The 21377-nt window shown below is 35.9% G+C and overlaps 1 protein-coding gene across 2 annotated transcripts in view; it reads left to right on the plus strand.

Annotated features, from left to right (window-relative positions):
* The first annotated feature begins 11058 nt into the window (after window positions 1-11058).
* The window catches only part of LOC126776210 (uncharacterized), a 177150-nt gene continuing 166831 nt past the window's right edge, over window positions 11059-21377 (plus strand). Inside the window, exons 1-2 of one of the 2 annotated variants that reach the window (XM_050498517.1) lie at window positions 11059-11303; window positions 11944-12074. The gene's annotated coding sequence lies outside the window, so the exon portion shown is untranslated. The remainder of the gene's footprint in view (window positions 11304-11943; window positions 12075-21377) is intronic. The other variant, XM_050498519.1, reaches the window with a different exon arrangement.

Raw genomic sequence — 21377 nt, forward strand, 5'->3', positions numbered from 1 at the left:
ACTTATTTATTTAAAAGCGTTTGCAATATAAAACAAGTGTAGTAGACAACAGAAAGAAACGTTTCACTACACACTATACGCTTTACACACGGAAACGTTGCACATACATCACGCCTTAAAATCTTTCTAAATCTTAATAGCCATAATTACACGAACTAATGTACTCTAAATATGTACAAAGCCGTACATTAAAACCGATGAATCGTAGAACACATTTGATGCATTCAGACTAAACGATTTCGTATAAACAGTAGTTGTGCATTTTGATTGCAATATCGCTGTGTGCGGACAGCTATACTCATAAACATTGAACTACCAACGCTATGAATGAAAGTAGTAAGTTCTAAGTGATGAGAGACAGCGTGTTAATAAAATTAATAATGAAAAAATATACAAAAGACATGTATATGATATTTAGTTTATTCCTGGATTTATATAACACATTATATAATTAATTATCCCGTTACTCATATATATATTGTTTTACATAGACTAGCAAACAGCCCGTCTTATGATTATTAACCATCCCTGACATCGACAATGCGACACAAATCGCGAAGCTTAAAATATTATTAAATCGAATATAAATAAAATATTTCATAATAGTAAATGTACAATAGTTTTTTTTTCTTTCTTCAATTACATATGACCGTTCTTTTAATAGATATTTTTATCAAAAGCTGTCTGTGAGAGATATACGTGATAACACAGTTGACACAAGACATATATACGTATAACAAATTACCTAAGTTATGGTGAAAACCGCATCAAAATCCATGTTGTAACTCAAAAGAAAATTAAGCGAACAAAGAGACAAACATCATCATCGTCTTTTGATGTATAGTTAACATTATTTAAAGAAGATATCGCGCAGTGGTTCTAAGACGTGAATCTTAATCAGAGGTATTAGTTCGAAGCTCGAGCACGCAGCATGAATTTTCATGTTCTTAATTGTTTTCTATATTTATACACATATAAACCGGCACGTGTCAGATGCAAATCTGCGACATGTTTATATATCAAACCGCACTGGAGCAACGTGGTGGAATGAGCTCCAAAAACTCCTTAAAAATTCCTCAAGAGAATAGACCCTACCTCAGCTGTGGTACTTTAACAAGCTGTTACTTTGCTCTTTACTAAAATAAAGTAAAGAACTACAAGAAAAGTAGCCAAAATACAAATTTGATGATATAACTTATTTTAATCATAATTTCGTATTATTCGGCCCCGAACCCGCTTCATGCTTACATCCACGCCTCTTATCTCGCTGTTTACGATGCGACAGTGTTACGAGTTATGACAGCCGACGGCAGCCATTACACGCGCACAATGCGTCATACAATGCACTTTATTTTTACTTATAAAAATATGCAAAACACATAAATCAGTCTACGTGTCTCTTACATTAATTATTGCTAAGAACATTTTTAAAACTATTCTGTTGTAATTTTTCACATCAACTAAGCTTTGAAATTGTAGAAAGACTTTAACCAAATAACTCGAATTTGAACTTGCTCATCACATATCAAATGCTCTTTCACTTTAGTCTCATTAACTCAAATACTCGCAAGTTAATTGTGAAATTAAACTTAAAATTTGATGCAATATTGGAGTTGATGTTCATTTTTTGTTAATAAAGAAATTCAGTTAAAAAGTAAGACACACGAGCGAGGAAGATGTAAAAAGGCGGCGCGCTGAAGGTCTATCTAGGTCGTAGGGCTTTGTACAAGCCTGTTTGGTTAGATACCTCCCTTGACGAGCAAATGGACTACCTGATGATAAATGATCACCGCCACCCATAGAGATTAGCGCTGTAAGAAATAGCACTCCTCACATCTTGGGAACTAAGATGTTATGTCCCTTTTACCTGTAGTTAAGCTGGCTCACTCACCCTTCAAACCGAAACACAAAAATACCAAGTACTACAGTTTTGCGGTAGAATATCTGATGAGTGGATGGTACCTACCCAGACGAGCTTATACAAAGCCCTACCTCAAGTAACTGGAACGCAACAATACTAAGTATTGCTGTTTAGCGGCAGAATATATGATGAGTGGGTGCTAACCAGACGGGCTTACACAAAGTCCTTCCACCAAGTGGTACAGTATATTAATTTTAAAAAAATTTAAATCCAGTAACAATAAATTATAGCTTTCATCCATGATTATATATCAGACTCACTATTTGCATGTTCACCCGTGTGGGAGGTGATAACCTGCAAATGAGATCTTATAATCTCTCTAATACCATATAATATTATAAAACGCCTTTCTGAATGTTAGTAAATTTCAATAATATGTTGGCTACCACTTATTATGGTAATGTGGTAACTCGTTAGACTTTTATTGATTTTTTACAGTGTATTAATGAAACATTGATGGTTAGGTCATTTAAAGCTGCTTTAACAAGATAAGATTTAAACGTAGAATGTTAACGCTTGTCATTTATCATACTATCATGGTTGTAATCTTAAGGATACTTAATTAAATATATTATATTATCTTGGATACATAAGAAAACAGACGATTAAGATTTATCTGTTAAGACTTAGTTTCTATTTATATATATTTTTACTATATACTATGATTATAAATGCAAATGTAACTTTGTCCATCTGTTTGTCTTTTACACGTCTAAAACATTGAACCGATTTTGATAAAATTTGGTAAGCTTGAACCCTTCGCCCCCCTAACGCAGACGAAGCTGCGAGCAGATACTAATTATTTATAAAATCCTTATATTTTTTACAACAGTGCAGGGGCAGGACCAAAATGCTTTACGTGCTTTCTGAAGTACGGATATAAACACCTCTAATTGCCAGAATCCGAGCGTCTACTAAAAAAAATCGACCGAAAAATTCTAAATTTTTTTTATTGTTTACCGACCTGGGATTTAGTTGCCTACATCTGAGGCCTGGTAGCTAAGCACCTAACCAACAGAGAAGTTAACTTAATTACTCATAAATTAGTCTTACTAAAATTAAAACAAACACTTCGTCAATATCCACCTATAAAAAACCAAATTACAAACTTCATTTCAAATAAATACAAATCTATGAACACTCAGAAATATATAAGCTGATAGTACGAAGCAATACCGTTTAATAGTTAAGTCCTAATCCTCTATAAAATGCCTATAATACCACTCCAAGTCCCTAGACCTACTTACATTAAAAGTTATGTTAATCCGAACAACTCCATAATATATGCCGTACACCACAAAATGGTCAATAAATATTGTAAAAGACAAGCTCGCTAATTGCCTGCTACATAAATGTTTCAAAATAAAGCGTAAGGGTGTTTACATACGCGACAACAAAATGTCGATCAACACCCTAATACGGATATATGACGGTGTAACCTTATTTACTGGTTGTATCAACTTAAATTTGTTCATATTATTTAAGCTTCATTACCGGTTCTCGTGTATATACATATAAAAGAAACAATAGTAAATTCTGTTGAATACTGCTAAGCAATGTGCTGTCTCTCTTTTTTGTGACGTGTTTAAAAGAGAAGCAATTATTTTTTTCCTATCAAATTAGTTTTATTTAGGGTTTTTGTATAATGTTAATTTGTAATTCCCATTCATCATATTTGATGAGATTAAAAATAATTAATTGTAAAATTACTTCATTTTTCATACATTTAAAATATGCCTTTAAAAATATTCATACAGAATTTATATTCACCTACCGGTAGCTTGAAGCTTAATTGACATAATTAAAAAGGCAGATTCAAAAGTACTTGCTTCAACTAAGTGTTTAATAAATTATATTTCATACATTATTTCACAAATGACGGTTAATATATTCATAGTAAATTTATTTATTAGTAAATACTTACTATGCAACTACAGTCACTACAAACCTTTTTCTTTCGCTGGAAAAAGGCATTTACGCATTTCCCTCACATGTATGTGGGACTAGTCGACGCTAAGGCTCAGGCTACCGTGACGCCCCGACGGTTGTCTCGCGGCTAAGCGGCCCTCCATTCCTAGGGGGTTCCCGGGGTTCAGAGTGCCCCCCCTAGCCCTAGCGACGCTTACGGTGAGGGGAACAGGTGCGCATAGCGTCGGCGCCATCTCCCTGGTCTTCTTCGGCGAAGCGGGTCAGCGTCAGGTCAAGTCAACTCTCCTCACGCTCTCGCTCCGTGACCTCCTTCTGCGAAATGACATTCTCGCAGAAAGAGATTATGTTCATCCAGCACCTGAGCATGGCGTTAAACGTGCTCCGCAACCAGAGGTCATTGCCACCTTTCCCGATGGCGATGCCTTTGGGGCCCCCACGCAGCACACTCCATCAGAGTGTGGTGCACCGTGATTCTCTACAGAGCTAGATATTAGTGACAATAACTAATATTAAGTTTCCTGGTTCGAGTTCTAAGAGTGCCAGCTTAATAACATACACAATAACAACTTATGTATGGTTCATGTTGATCGATGACAATATAAAAAAAATATTATCTAATAAAATCCACATCTGCTTTTTATTCAGTCGTGTAGTAAATATTTGCTATGTATAATATAAGTAGGTGACTTCTTACTATAAGTTTCAACTGTCACTTGTCTACCGCAAAACAGCAGTACTTGTTATTGTTGTGTTCCGGTTTGAAGGGTGAGTGAGCCAGTATAATTACAGGCACAAGGGACATAAAATCTTAGTTCCCAAGGTTGGTGGCGCATTGGCTGTATAAGCGATGGTTGACATTTCTTACAATGCCAATGTCTAAGGGCGATTGGTGACCACTTCCCATCAGATGGCCCATATGCTCGTCCGCCTTCCTATTCTATAAAAAAAAAAAAATACGGACAGTTATAACAGTTAAAAAAACTATACGAAATTAATGCAGTGACGGAGAAAGAATACATTTCACTGCCCCTCTCTTTCCCATGGGTGTCGTAAGAGGCGACTAAGGGATATCTGAGCGACCATCTGCTCACCTGGTGGTAGGATGCTAACATCCGCCTGGCTTGTTACCACCGTACGCATGGTGAAAAACTCGTGAAGTGGCTTGCAGCCGCGTTTCGAGGTCAGCCAGCGTACAGCCAGAGCCCGAGCGAGTATTGCCGCGATGGGTGTTGGTCTGGTTGGAGACGGCTGTTGAACCAATGCCGGGGGAAACTGTATTGACCTGCCGGTCAGGGAGACCCGAAGAAACGGCTGTTCCGCTGGCCGCCCGTGGCATAGTACAGGGGCCCGAGCGTGCCTAACCAGCTCGTGAGGCTGCCCCACCAGGCCACGCATAATCTCGGGGTGGACCGTCGTGCCGGTTGGTGACCGGTAGGTGGGGTCCCGGCGGCCACTTCCGGGGGGGTTCGGGGGCCCTTCCGTCCGGCGGGTCAGTGTATTTTTCCTTTTGGCAACCACTTGGGGAAACACGCCTCCACACTTTGCCCATCCCTATCGTGGCAATACATCGCTCGCTTCACGTCTCTTTTCCATTTAATTTCTCCCAAATGGCGCAACAAAAAAGAAATAACGGTCGTACAGCGGTGCTCACCCCCACCATACCCTCGCTGTTTGAGGTCGAGTTCTCTAACATCCGAGGACTCCACACTAACCTCAACGCTGTCCACCACCATCTCGAGACAGCACGGCCAGCAATGTTGTTTCTCACGGAGACACAAATACTCCGTCCTGCCGATACCAGCTACCTTAATTATCCCGGCTACACGCTTGAAGAATCCTTCAAAGCGAAAGCCGGAGTATGCTTGTTCGTCAGGACGGATGTTTGCTGTCACCGACTGCGCTGCTTGGAGGACCCCTCCTTCTCCATGTTGGTGGTACGTGTGGACCTGGTTCGTCGGAGCCGAGTCTACGTGTGCCTCTACAGATCCCACAATGGTGACTTGGAGACAAGCCGACTATTTGACCATCTTAGTCGGGTGGCAGATGCTGCGCAAGAGCAATTTCCTAACGCGGAATTGGTGTTTTTGGGGGATTTTAATGCTCACCACGAATCCTGGTTGAAATCCCTCAAAACTGACCATGCTGGAAGGACTGCTCATGCTTTTGCTCTCACACATGACTTGACCCAACTGGTTGATCAGCCCACCAGGATCCCAGACATTGATGGGCAAGCACCTTCTCTACTGGACCTTCTGCTGACTTCTCACCCGGTGGAATATCAGGTTGTGGTTCAGGCTCCTCTTGGCTCTTCGGATCACAGCCTTATTTCTACCAGAGTGCCACAGGCCAAGCTGCCGCCACTAGCGGTTTGCAAACGTCGCGTTTGGCACTATAAGTCGGCGGATTGGGACGGTATGCGCGATTACTATGCGTCGGTCCCTTGGAAGGAACGTTGCTTCAGTGGGAATGACCCGACAGCTAGTGCCGCTGCTGTTGCTGGCGAGATCATGCTGGGAATGGAATACTACATTCCTAGCTCAGATCTCGTCAGTAGGAGTACGCGTAACCGTTGGTTCACTCGTGAATGTGCCGATGCTGTATCAGCTAAGCAGGCGGCATATCGCAAGTGGATCAACGGCTGCATTAGCGGGGCATCTAACATTGACTCACTGAAAGCAAACTATAATAAAAATTCCAAGTCCTGTAGAAAGGCATACACGAGAGCGGATGCACAGCGCATTGTACAGATTGGTCATGACCTTGTTTCGCATCCTAGGGGCTCCCGTAGCTTCTGGCGTCTGACCAAGTCTGTGCAAAACAACTTCTGCCAACCTTCGCTGCCACCGCTCAGAAATCCGGACGGATCGCTAGCTCACAGTCCGCAAGAGCAAGCTGATCTCCTGGCTAAACTCTTTGCCGACAATTCCGTCATCGATGATTGTAGTGCACTGCCACCTACAATACCTGCATGTGGCCATACGATGCCTGACATTAAAATCAGGCAACGTGATGTGCGTGCGGAGCTGCAATCACTTGATGTACGGAAAGCTAGCGGTCCCGATGGAATACCAGCCATAGTGCTGAAGAAGTGCGCAGCGGAGCTGTCTCCTGTGTTAACGCGCCTGTTCCAACTTTCTCTCTCTTCGGGAAGTGTGCCGGAGGCTTGGAGAAGAGCTAATGTGCAAGCGGTTCCCAAAAAAGGGGATCGGTCTGACCCGGCAAATTATCGGCCAATAGCTATCACCTCAGTACTTTGTAAGGTGATGGAACGGATTTTAAACAACCAACTGATCCATTACCTAGAAGATCACTGTCTAATTAATGATCGTCAGTACGGTTTTCGACCAAAACGGTCCACAGGTGATCTTCTAGCGTACGTAACACACCTCTGGGGTGAAGCTATCGACAAGCATGGAGAATCGTTGGCTGTCAGCCTCGATATCTCCAAGGCTTTCGACAGGGTCTGGCACAGAAGTCTTCTCTCCAAGCTACCGGCATATGGTCTGCCTGCTCAGCTATGCACCTGGATTGCCAGCTTCCTACACAAGCGTAGCCTTCGTGTCTTAGTAGATGGTTGCGCTTCACAATTCTATGTAGTGAATGCTGGGGTCCCCCAGGGATCTGTGCTATCTCCCACACTCTTTCTTTTGCATATCAATGATATGCTCTCCCTTGGGAACATACATTGCTATGCAGATGATAGTACAGTGCATGGTGGATACCACGGACGCGCAGTGGCTGGGCGGGCGGAAACTGAGGAGAGGCGGGAGAATCTTGTCATTGAACTCGATAGGACGTTAGATCTCATCGCCAAATGGGGCTCTGATAATCTTGTTGAGTTTAATGCCAAGAAAACACAGGTATGCGCTCTCACGGCGAAAAAGTCAACATTTTCCCCTCTTCCCTCCCTCTGTGGTACTCCGCTGGTGATGCAAAGCAAAATCGCCATGCTGGGGATTGACGTTCGCTGCGACCTTAGTCCAAGGGATTACATCGAGGCTGTTATAAAAACAGCTTCACGGAAACTCGGAGTTCTGAACAAGGTGCGGCGCTTTTTCACGCCACAACAACTGTGCCTGCTGTACAAAACACAGGTACGGTCTTGCGTGGAATATTGCTCGCACCTTTGGGATGGCTCCGCTAAGTACCTACTTGAGGCCTTGGACCGGTTGCAGCGACGTGCCGTACGCATTATTGGCGACGTAAAGGTCACAAACACCCTTGAACCTTTACAATTGCGTCGTGAGATAGCAGCACTGAGCGCTTTCTATCGACTGTATCACGGCGAGTGCTCAGAGGAATTATTCTCTCTAATTCCTGCTTCCCCCTTCCTTCTTAAGTCCACGCGGGCTGGTTCTCGATGTCACCGCCTAACTGTGACATCAATTCCATCGCGAACAAAGAAATTTGGCAACTCCTTTCTTTGTCGCACTTCCAAAAAATGGAATTCCTTACCAGCTCACGTATTCCCCTCCTCTTACAACCTGGGTTCCTTCAAACGAGGCGTGAAGAGGCATCTTGCGGGCCGGCAAGGCGAAGGCGGCTAGTGCAGAACGTTTTTCCCGTCTGTACTGGCCGTCGTCGCGTTTGGACTCTACTACCACTTACCATCAGGTGGAGTAGAGTCATTTGCCCTCCCGGCGATATAAAAAAAAAAAAAAAAAAAAAATGCATTGATCATATTTATCATAAACAGTACTGTCGCTAAGTATGTAAGCAGCCTTAACTATCTCTTTGAAGCCAATACATTTGAGTCAACGCAAATCACTCGAATAAACTACTGAATATTGTTATTTAACACCTGTAGTTATAGTTCAAAAGGGTCGACACTTTTCAATGATTTTAATACTCTATCACAAGGGCATAGATATCAAAATTGAACTGTATGTTTATAACAAGGAGCTATTTTAAATTTAAATCGCGTGAATGTAAAATATGAAAAGGATTCTTTTGTAAACTAGTCTCAAGTTTTGGAATCGTCGATTATGCTTTGTGTTGCTTTTTAATAATACTTTGACTCACTTTTGGAATGTAAAGGAATTTTGAATAATATTTTAGTAACAATTTATAGCCGACATTGCTAAGTGGCTAAATCGATTGAATGTTAATGAAAGATTACGGGTTCAAATATAATATAAGTCAAATATAATTCATCTCGTGATCGTTGGTGAAGGAGTACATCGTTAGAAAACTTGCACGTGTGGGATGAAATTCTCTCATGCCAGTAACAGCCTGTGAATGTCCCACTGCTGGGCTAAGACCTCCTCTCCCTTTTGGGGAGAAGGTTCCCCCATGCCAGTGGCATGGTGGAATCAGCTCCAAACTCTGCAGTGAGATATTCAATGGCTTTTATTTTTATTATGTAAAAAGCTTTATATGCTGATATATTTATAAGTTATATTTAAAAAAGGCAATATTCTGACTATCATCTCACAGCTTAAACTATAAGATGTCGAGATTTGAAATTCAAAGGGAGAGCTTCCTTTTGTAATTTAGAAAAGGCACACTAAGAAAGGATTTTGCGAAAATTTTATCCTAAAAGGGGCGCTATACATAATTTCTACGTCATCAACTTAATCCAATCGACACCGATACATCGTATAAAATCTAAATTATCTTTTGCAAAAGCATTGAATCGAGTCCTTAGGATCTAGTTACCCCAGTTTTATACCAGATAAATTGATACCGCAAAACCTGTCAGTAAATTGGTAAAGAAATATCTCCCAAAATATATACAATTAAATAAATAGAATAATAACAATACTTGTAATAAATCAGACAGAAAATGGTCGAAGAGAACTGCGTATCTTGTCGACAATGCCATTTTTTTTTACTATTCGTGAAAACCCAAGTAAAAGACATTTCTCTAAAACTAAATTAACTATTTATTTTTATTTTATATTCAATACATTTTAGTTTTTAAAAAGCTATGTACAGTCATTTTTAAAATATATAAAATTAAAATTAAGAAAAAACAATAATAATTAAAAAGAAAAAAAATTAATTTTAAGTACTTCTTGCTTTTTATTGTTATTTTAGATCCTTAGTGTCTATTTTGCATGTCGTAGTTAGCTATTAATTTGTAAGCTTTTAATACCAATTACCAATTATTATATACATTACACAAATGTCATATCCATATCCATTTGTTCTGAGGAAAATCGTAAAATGTGTCATATTATCGACACGCTTGGGAATATCGAACTTAAATTATCGTTGAACGGCAACAATTAGATAATTCGTACTCTCAATTCACAGACAATTGACACAAATTCGTGGATGACAGGCAATCATTCTGTCAAACGATTTATAAATTGAAGTGCCTCTCTCATAACTACCTACATGTGTATGCCTTTATATTTATACTAGTTTCTACCCGCGGCTTCACGAGGGCCTACGAGGCGTGTATAAGGTAATTCGCCCTATGTCCATTTCAGCTTTTGACAACGTGTGTGCAAAATTTCATGATGATGATTTGGTAAAAACAGGTGAATGACATTGTTTGACATACTAGTTATTTACAAGACTTCAGTCTTAAATAAGTATAAAGAAATAATAATTTAAAAATGGAAGTAATAAGACAGGATATCTTTTATAAATGCAACAAAATAAATTTGTGATAGATTTAGTTTACACTTATATGTAAGCAAATTTAAGCGGGTAATTATTAAAATAATGCTGTATCTTTGTCTTTCGAACGTGAAATCAAACTTTATCGTATATATCATCAAACAAAATTTTAGTATATATATACTAAAGTTTGATAATATACATTCATTTGCCTATTAAAATAAATCAAATTAAAACCTCATTTTTATTCCAATTGGAATCAGATATTGCTTTATATTATATGATATTGCATATTCAAACGGCTTTAACCGTTTGAATATGCTCATTGATGCAGTAGTATTATCGTTTTATAGCAATAAAATGTAACGTGTAATTTCTTAGACGTTTGATAAACAAATGCACTCTTAATCTGTAAGCTGTGCAGACAAAACCCCTATCCTAGCTGCAACCATCTCCCACCCTACCTGCGCAACCATCTCATTTCCCCATAAGCCATACCTCATCCATCTCATTCCCACCTCAAAATTACATTCGGCCATTTTCGCTTATGCTCGAATGCAATAGCCGGTGTGTCCCGCAGCTAAACATAATTTTCAGTCAGTCGCTACTCGACCGTCAGAGGGACTGTGTCGCTGCCGGCCGCCTCTCCCGCGCTCGGAACATCGTAACTGCATCGGTCTGTTTATATAGGGATGTTTGTTCCTAGATAGTGCGCCCTAAAAACCCTGACTCGACGGATTGCTATCAGTGTTGTGAGATAACTCGAGTGCATTGACCTTAGGTAAAAAAAATCGTGAATGTGTCGGTTTGTTGGTCTTAGATGATGAAACAAGTGGTTTTGATAAAAACGGATGCGGTAGAGATTTGTTTGATTTCATCAAAGGTAAACACTGACATACATTAGGCCAATGGTAATATTGGAGCGTTGCCGACTTTGTACAAGCCTGACAACGTTTAATGGAGGGAACTTGCGTGTAACGTTAGAACGGAAACATGAAATGATTTAATTTCAACCGAGTATTATGGCTTTCAGAAACGACGAAAGTTGGTGAATTTGTAATACAATATTCTCTGGAAAATTGCGAATGGCTTTCGTGAATTCGAGCTTAAAATAAATTTACAAACATCAATAGAATAATAAATATTGAATAAAGTGTGAACTAAAATTTGACATGTGGGAAGAACAAAAGATTAATGAACAAATAGTTCAAGCTTTTAATAAAATGAAGTACAATGGGGCATTGTTTGTAATTGAGGGATAGAATTCTATAGTTTCCGAATAATATCCGTAGGTATGAACAATTAGGTTGGTACTAAAAATCAATTAATGGCCAAACAGAGACAATATCAATTGTAATTTCGAAGCGGTTATTGGTCCGATGCGGTCGATACATTATTTCTTGTGATGTATATTATCATCAATTATAAAAATACCCACGGGGAGTCAAATTTCACAAACATTCTCATTAAACCCACGCAAGACCATCAAACCGGCGGCAACAAAATTTTTTTTTCGCTTTCAGTTACACAATACGCAACAATTAACTGAACTTGTTGATACGAATAATTGTAAACTGTGATGAAGATTTTGTGAAAAGTGATTAAGTTAATGAACATAAGAAAATATCTGCATGAGAAATTGCTAAGAGGCAAAGTAAGTTTTGAAGATTTTGACTTTATAACGTTTATGTTAATATACTTCGAAGAGATTGTTGAAAAGAAATTCGAATTTCAAGAAAAGTCACGTTTTGTTCTTTATTTCAATTTCTCGAGTGTACTCACTTAAACGATTCGTTATCATAATATTTGCATTTTAATGATCTATTAGCTTGTTTAGCAATGGCTGATTTATTGCCTTCAAAATAATATTATGTTAATTCATCGTTATGTTATCAAAATATTCATAAGCTACAAGTTTTTTTTTTGTTAGGAAATATGAGATTATTTAGAAAGTGACATTATTTTCCAATCGGACGTAGTTTTCTCTTGGGACTTGAACTAGAATAGAGCTAGAATATTCTTATAATCTTAATAGATTTTTTTATAACGCGACGGTATTGACTATTATCTATTGATATGTATATTTAAAATTCATATTTACTGACCAGTGGATCTAATTTTAATTAGACTGATCAGTGAGTGGTACCTACACAGATTGGCACAAAACCTTACCACCTAATAAATAATATTAATAAGCAAAATATGTATCTGTTTTAACTGTATTTTATAATTATTTCTCTTACAGCTATAACTGTTAAATCCGGAGCACAACACGGTCATTATTATAACACTAAATAAAAACAACTCCTTACCACATATTTTAATAAGAATCATTTTAGTTCGCAAATTTAGTCTCAATAACACCTAATATTATCAATATTTGCACCCATTGTTGATCAAATGACATGAAAATCCCAAAACAATTTAAAAAAGCATTTTCACTGTTTTTCACAAATTACTGACTTCGTAAGTTGTAGTCAGTAATTTTCGAAAACTGCTTATTAAGTAAATACATTACTGTCTTTTACAAAATATATAATCAAAGTATTTAAAGTTTTTAAATTAAAATTAGTTTAACAGATATACAAAAATAACTATATAATAATGTATTTTGTAACATTAAAATTAAATTGATTATGAAATACAGTTATTTCTAGCCAACCTATATACATAAATATATAAATAAAGTAAATGAATTTGCATACTTGATCAATGATCAACATTCCAACGATATATGATACTTGTAATACATTTTTTGAGAATATTCATTAAGACGATGACAAACGTTAATTCGGCTTAATACGTCTTCGACGACAGTGTGTACAGCTCACCATTAACTTTTAACTGTGCTAAATAATATTATATATCAATACGTAAACAATCAGATTATTACGAATCGTAACACTAAAAATATTCCTAAAAAAATTATAATTGTAGTATTTAATGAACAATGTAATTGGTTTTTTTTTCAAATATGTCTCAGCTTATCACCGTCCACTGCTGGACGAAAGCCTCCATAGAACGCCAACCCCGATCTTCAAATCCTGATAGCGGGCAGCAGCAAAAGATTTCCTGCTACTGCGGTCACCAACCCGCTTGCTAAGCGTGGTGACTAAGGCAATAAACCCCCTAAATGAGCAACAATACAGTTTAAAAACATAGTTATCCAAAATAGATTCAGCCTTCAAAAACTTATTTATGCGATATTGTGATAAAATTTATTACTTAGTTAATAATACTTATACTTTAGTGTCTCCAAAAAATATCCGAGCTTGTAAGTAAATATTTTCAAACATATCAATGATTATTATTATATATTGTAATAATTTTATTGGAACTCGATTTTTTTCAATTTTTCAAAAGTATTTGTTTTATGGCTGGATCGTTTTGGCGTAATTAATATATATATATAGCCTATTTGGCTTAGCCTACATGGTAGTTTATTTATGGATTAAAGTGTAATTGATAAATATTTCAAATAAAAGTGAATATCGAAAGTAGTCAAATACTAAAATATTTTAGACTACTAGAGGCTATTCTATAAGATCACCGACGGCGACTTATTTCTGATATCGGTCGTAAAAAGTCAAAAAGTGATATGCGAAATTGACCATAATATATATAACATTTCAAAAATACGCGCATTAAAATAGTATATCAACATAAGTCGATTTCAACATTTTGTTGGTGAGTAATGAAGTGAATTCTTATAGGACAGCACTGCAGGACTCAAATGGAACCTATTACTAACTTACGCCGTCTGTCTATCTTTATGTCAGTCACTGTTCAAACTTGGAACGGTAATTGCCAGCCAGTTGTTTTTTTTTTACGGAATAGCACGTATTCTGTGAAAATATCAATCGGCAATGGCTGTAACTATGGTAACGATCATGAAAAATAATAATAACAATAAAAAATCGAATTCAGTTGCGGTCTTGAATATTTTCTGTCTATACTAATATTATAAATTCGTGTCTGTGTGTCTTTCTGTTTATTTTACAGCTAAATTATTAAACCGATTTTAGGAAGCTAGACTGAACCCTAAGGAAGGACAGGCTATTTTTTTTTACCTAATACCTGCCCACTGCCCCTTACCACCTGCACCCGGGTGAAAACTAGTATGATTAAAGAAAAACGATCGCTGTTGTTAAATTTGTTGTATTTTTAATTTGTTGTATTTGTATGTTTTTTGTTGTTAATTTGTTGTATTATTAAAAAGATACTTTCATAAATGTGCCGAAAAAGATTCATTCATTAAATTCTCATTTCTTAATAGTTTTACTTTACTTACTGTCTTCTAGATAGTAATTCAATATATAATAATAATTAATTGTGAAGAACATAGCCATACAAATTAAAGTTCATTTTTATATTACTAAGTAAAAAAATAAAATAAATAAAAACACAATTAAAATATTATCTGCCTAGATGGTCCAGTGGCAAGAACGCGTGAATCTTAACCGATGACCGTGGGTTCAAACCTGAGCAAGCATCACTAAATTTTTATTTGCTTAATTTGTGATTATAACTCATCTCGTGCTTTATGGTGAAGGAAAACGTCGTGAGGAAACCTGCATGTGTCTTAATTTCACTTAAATTCTGCCACATGTGTATTCGTGGTGGAATAAGCTCCAAACCTCCTCCTCAAAAAAAGGGAGAGGAGGCCTTAGCCCAGCAGTGGGACATTCACAGGCTGTTACCACAATTATAATATAAAACTATGAACATAGCTATATTATACAAATATGAACATATTTACTGGTGGTAGGACTCCACTCATCAGATATTCTACCGCGAAACAGCAGTACTTGATATTGTTGTGTTCTGGTTTAAAGGGTGAGTGAGTGAGTAATTACAGGCACAAGGAACATAAAATCTTAGTTCCCAAAGCTGGTGGCGCATTGGCTATGGTTGACATTCTCACAATGCCAATGTCTAAGGGCGTTGGTGACCATTTACCATCAGGTGGCCCATATGCTCGTCCGCCTTCCTATCCTATAAAAAAAGCTATGTGTTAGGCTAATTATATGTTTAAGCTAATTGTGTAATCCTATTTTAGTTTTAGTTACATGTCATATAATTCATAATATAATACAGTATGTATCTTAATTATTGAATTACCAAATAAATAAAGAGTTACGGCTGTTAAAAAAATAAATAAAGAAAAGTTTATTTAACAGCATATATTGCAGATAAGGTGTATAAAAAAATACGAAGATTTTATTGAAAAAAAATTGTTTTTAACCAGTCAGCCGTAGATAATAAGACAGCTCTTAAAATGAAACATTACAAAGAAGATTTGAGCAGGAAAAAAATGTGGCAGTATCGGCTTCTTTTCATTAAAGAACATTAGAGTTCGGAAGATGAAAAATGAAAAATAAATAAAAGCCTACATTGTAGGCTTCTGAGGGAACTTCGAGGGCAATGGTTTTTTATTTTAGAATTTTTATGTGGACTTATTTCGAGCCTCTGTCAGGGTTGTAGCATGATTAATTTCGTTTGGGAGCTATGAATAAATTTTTAAATTCAAAACAAAAAAAATGTAACAAAGGAGCTTTTAAGCTTTTATTTTGTAAATAAAATTTAATATTACTGTTTAATTTTATAATTATACCACTTTTGTGATTTTTAAATTCACTTTTATCTCGCGGTTTTTATTTTATAGTAATTAGTTTTATAGTTTACGGTACAGCAATAACAATGATAAATGTTTATTAAGTCTTTCTCATTAAGGCAAACTTCCTTGAGAATGAAGTATTGTCTAAATAAATTTATTGACTTCAACTTCCTTTGGTTGACACTGCTTTCAAGAATAACTGGATGAAGTATTTTTAATCTATAAATAACAATAATATAATATAATAATAATATCCTGGGTCATTATTCACATAATGCAATGCTGATTTCATTGACATTATTGAAACCGAGCTGTGATGGCTGGGACATCTGAATCATAACCTAAAATTATAGGTTAATGTTTCTGATATTTCAAGTGCTTAACTTATATTTATAATACATATAATAAAGAAAGAAAATATGCTTAGGAACCTTTGATTTGCCAAATAAAATTCTAACACGTTTCAAAGACTCCAAATTTTCTCAAGAGGAGAGGAAACCTTTGATCAGCTGTAAGATATTTACGGCTCATAATTTTTTATATATTAACATAAATTATAGCCTAATGTTCTCCAGTAATGGCGGCCAATCTCAAGAGAGATTAGCCAACTACGCAGGAGATATTATAGAGCACAAGTGTGTGCGCAAACACAGGTGCATTCTCTATTCCCTAACACTCATAATCCGATGGGACGGCAAACCGACATGACCGGAAATAGTTCAGGCACAGGACCAACGGCTTTACGTGCTTTCCGAGGCATGGGAGTGTACAAACTTCCAACTTCAAGACTCCGGGCTGTTACTGAGAATTTTATGACAGAAAAACCCAATAACTTTTTTTATTGGCCCTACTTGGGAATTGAACCCAGGACCTCCAGGTCTGCGGCCTTACATATAGCCACTAGACCAACGAGGTAGTCACATTAACACATACTAGCTAACTAAAACATTTAATTACACTAATTATTGTTAAAAGCTTTGATTAAATCAAGTCTAACAAAGCTAACCAAATAAGTGTATTAGTTCTGTACAGAATTATTCCAAACAAGGATTGTTGCTGTATAAAGCCTTCGCGATCACTAGCCAATAATAACTCACGTATTTCAGTATCTGATTTGGATTTCTCTCTCTCCCCTTGAAGTAATCAGAACGATCTGACCAAGTTCGAAATAAGCAAGTTAAAGTTATTCAAATCGTGTCACCACATTTATTTATGCTAAGTGAAAAATCAAGCACGACTTCAGAGACTAACTTAATATAAATAAAAATTCGTAATGGATAAAAGTTTTAAAATGTTAAAGTTTACGAACAATATTTGTTCGCTTTATTATTTGGGAGGACTTGTTAGGTAAACTATTTCAATTTTTGTACCTCTGTCAACGTGTTTGCAAAATTTAATGGTGATCGCTTGATTAGGGAAGAGGTTAAAGCGTAACAAAAAAAAACAAACGTAAAACGTAAAAGTAATGATTATTTATTAGTTTTAGGATTCTCTATGAACTTTTTAGGTGGTTATTTTAAGGTTTTTAGATTTCTGAGTAGCCATTACGATTGTTTGAGTATATGTTGGCACCGAGGGTCGGCTTAGGTCTTATTGTTGCTTCACGGTAGCATGCGAAAGCGATCCCGTGGCGCTCCTCGTTAAGACGAAAAGGGTACCGCTGGTTTTTTAGTGGGTACTCCGATGTTCGGGGCGCTCGGCGCCTTGGTCACCGGCGAGCCCCACATGCTAATCCACTGTTCCCGTGGGGGAAACGCGTAACGCGATTTTTATGCGATAAAAAAAAATGTCTTATTGTTGTCAGTTCATTGACCCTGGTGATGAACTCTTCAAATTCCTTAATCAAAGGTGATTGAAACCTTCAGGCGTTCATTTATTTTATCTATTTAAAATCTTCGATTGATAATATTTATTTATATATGTTATTATTTGGTTCCGTTGTTTATAAATATTTCGTTTGATCAAAACGGTATTTTCTTATTATCAAGCCAACGGTACTAATTGGGTACCGTTGGTTTCACACATTTTATGACAATTAATTAAAAATACCTAAACACTACATATATTGTAATATAGAAAATAAATACGGTGAAGTATACTAATAAATAACACGTACAATCAATAAAAAAATATTAAAGAGATTATCATAAACTAAAATGTGATTTATTCGATAATCAAGAAAAATGTTAATTTTACAAAGTTATTTAATGTGATTATATATATATTCTACAATAATTAGTATTTCTTTTAAATATTTAGTACTCAAATTTATTAATAATTTAAAAATTCCGATTTTAAAGCACCATTCATTATAATTTACCTATTTTTTGTAACGAAGACATACAATTCTTAATAAAGCAAGTATTTTCTTTAAAATTCCAAACTATCTTAACTTATATTAAAAAAGCGAAAGTGAGTTCGTGTTACGCTTTCACAACCAATAATCAATTTTTCAATCACCAAATTTTCATACACGTTAAAAAAAAAAGCCGAGATGGCCTAGTGGTTAGAACGCGTGAATCTTAACTGACGATCGTGGGTTCAAACCCGGACAAGCACCACTGAATTTTCATGTGCTTAATTTGTGATTATAATTCATCTCGTGCTTGACGGTGAAGGAAAACATCGTGAGGAAACCTGCATGTGTCTAATTTCATTGAAATTATGCCACATGTGTATTCTACCAACCCGCATTGGAGCAGCGTGGTGGAATAAGCTCCAAACCTTCTCCTAAAAAGGGAGAGGAGGCCTTAGCCCAGCAGTGGGACATTAACAGGCTGTTACTGTTACTGTACTGTTAAAAGAAAACGATATAGCATTCAAACAGCCTCTCATACGCGAGGGAATCCACGGATGGAAATTAATCATGTTTAGTCTTCATATCTTTTCCTATTATTATTTGAATAGAAAAATATTAAATAATACAATACAAATATTTACATCTTTCTTAAGTTTTTTCACTAATTACCTCATCCTACAATATACCGAATGTATTGTGTCACTTGTGATGACCACACATTGATTTTTATTTATCAACGTATTATCGTCTCTATTTATATTGTTTTAAGGAAGTGATTTCTCTGTATCGTAATTCTTATTTACTTGATAGAGGCGACATTTGCCATCGCCTGTTTGAATAGATAATGCCTTGTCCGGAGATAATGATGGTAAGACGGTCGAGAACTATTTCCCTCATTAGGGAGATCTAACATTAATGGTTCTTTGAAAGGGTTTAATACATTAATTACTTTTCTTTGACATATATATATTTCTATAACCCGTAAGTATATAAATTGACTTTATACGCGGCAATAATGTCCTGGTTTTGGAGACTTAAAAAATGCAAATTAAAAACGTGAATAGGTTGTTAAAGAAACATAATGAATAAAGCATATAACAAAATATTATACAAATGATAAAAAAGCGTGGAGTTGATTATTTTTTATTTTAATGCAGGAAAAAAACATAACTTAATATGATTAATGGAAAATAATAACTAGTAAGTTTCTAACCGGTTCTTCTAGGTAGAATATGCATTTCCAAGCTGAAGTAGATTTACTTTATAATCTTCTTAAATGACGATCCAAAAAGTACTTGTAAAAGCCTATTTGAATAATGTATATAATCTTTTGAATTCTTACCACGTTTATATCGTTTAAATTTTACAATATTGTGTACATTTTTATATATTTGACTGAATGCAAAGGTCCTGGCTTCAAATATTTATGGTTTGCCCTCCCATTGGATTTTAAGGGCATAGCTCTCCGTGATAGATATCGGTCAGGAGGACAAAAATGAATACCTATGATCGATTCAGAACAAACCCACTTTAAGCATTTCGATTGAGTGTGAGAAAGTTATTTATATTAAGTTATATATCCTAATATTAGACGAATAAATACGTATAAACTTATAAAGCTCTTATAGTTTTTTTACTATTATTATGTCATTTTTTTCTTTATCATAGTTTTGTTTTCGAAAAATTAGGTATTAATAATAATATCCTGGGACATTTTTCACACACGGCCATCTGATCCCAAATTAAGCAGAGCTTGTACTATGGAAACGAGACAACTGATATACTACATATATTATTTTTCTGTTGTAAATACATTCTTATATAGTTAATTACACCCAGACTCAGGACAAACAGACATGTTCACACACACAAATATCTGTCCTGGGTGGGAATCGAACCCACAACCTTCGGCGTGAAAGGCAAGCATCCACCAACCACGCCAAACGGCCCGTCAGTATTATATATGGTATTCTTTTATATATATATATATCATTGCGTTAAGCACACATGTGGAAAATGCAAGGTAGCTAAAAAATGTTTTCGTGGCTTTAATGTTTTAATATACTCTCCTTGATATTTGTGTATTTTGAAAGGTAAAGTCTGCTATGTTTCTTAATGAAGTTCAATTATAAGCGTTCCTATTCCTTATCTCTTATTTTATTTACAGTAAATCAAATCGTTCCATTTAATATTTATCTCTTCCTACATAATCGAAGTATAGTTTGATCTCGATCGTATTTCACAACATTCATGCATTTATGGTTCCTGCAATAAAAATCACTTTATTCACATTGGTACTATAGAACACAATTCGATTTTTACTTAAGTGTATTCTAATTTAGTTTATAATGTGATTAACATAAAGTCGTTTATTGTTTGAATAATTTTGAGTTTCAAATCCTGGTTGCATGCTGTAGTGGTTCCTTACTAATGTTTAGATGCTGGTTCAATTACGAAGACGTTTATTATGATCCGATGTTTAAGGTAAACTTGAGCTATTTTAAATTCTTTGATGTTTCCGAACGTTAACAGAAAGGGTCATTGTCGGGAATATGGTGTATAATGTTTTCCTTTGATAGTCAATTTGAGTAATATTAATAGTGTTGCCGTGGTAGCGCAGTGGTATATGTGATATGTCTTAACTGAATATTGTGAATTCAAACTTGAGCAAACATAACTTAATTTTCATGCGCTAATTTGTATTATAATTCGTCTTCTTCTCGACGCTGAAGGAGAACATCGTGAATGCATGTTCCGGATGAAATTCTGCCACATATGTATTTATCCATCAGCTCGCGTTATATTTATAGTGAAGTAATTTGTAATCATTCCTTAATTACATTGACTTTAATTTTGTTATAATATTTTAACTATTTTTTTTAATTTTTATACAATACAGAATAGTATAATTTGAATTTGGCCTCAAAATATCTTTAGTTGAACATACCATATTTTTTCATAGATAAGCATTAACATGATTTATTTTTTTAATACCATTTAATACCATCTTTAAAGTCATCAGTCATTTATGATCATAATTA

This window comes from Nymphalis io, chromosome 19, assembly GCF_905147045.1.
Source record: "Nymphalis io chromosome 19, ilAglIoxx1.1, whole genome shotgun sequence".
NCBI lineage: Eukaryota > Metazoa > Arthropoda > Insecta > Lepidoptera > Nymphalidae > Nymphalis > Nymphalis io.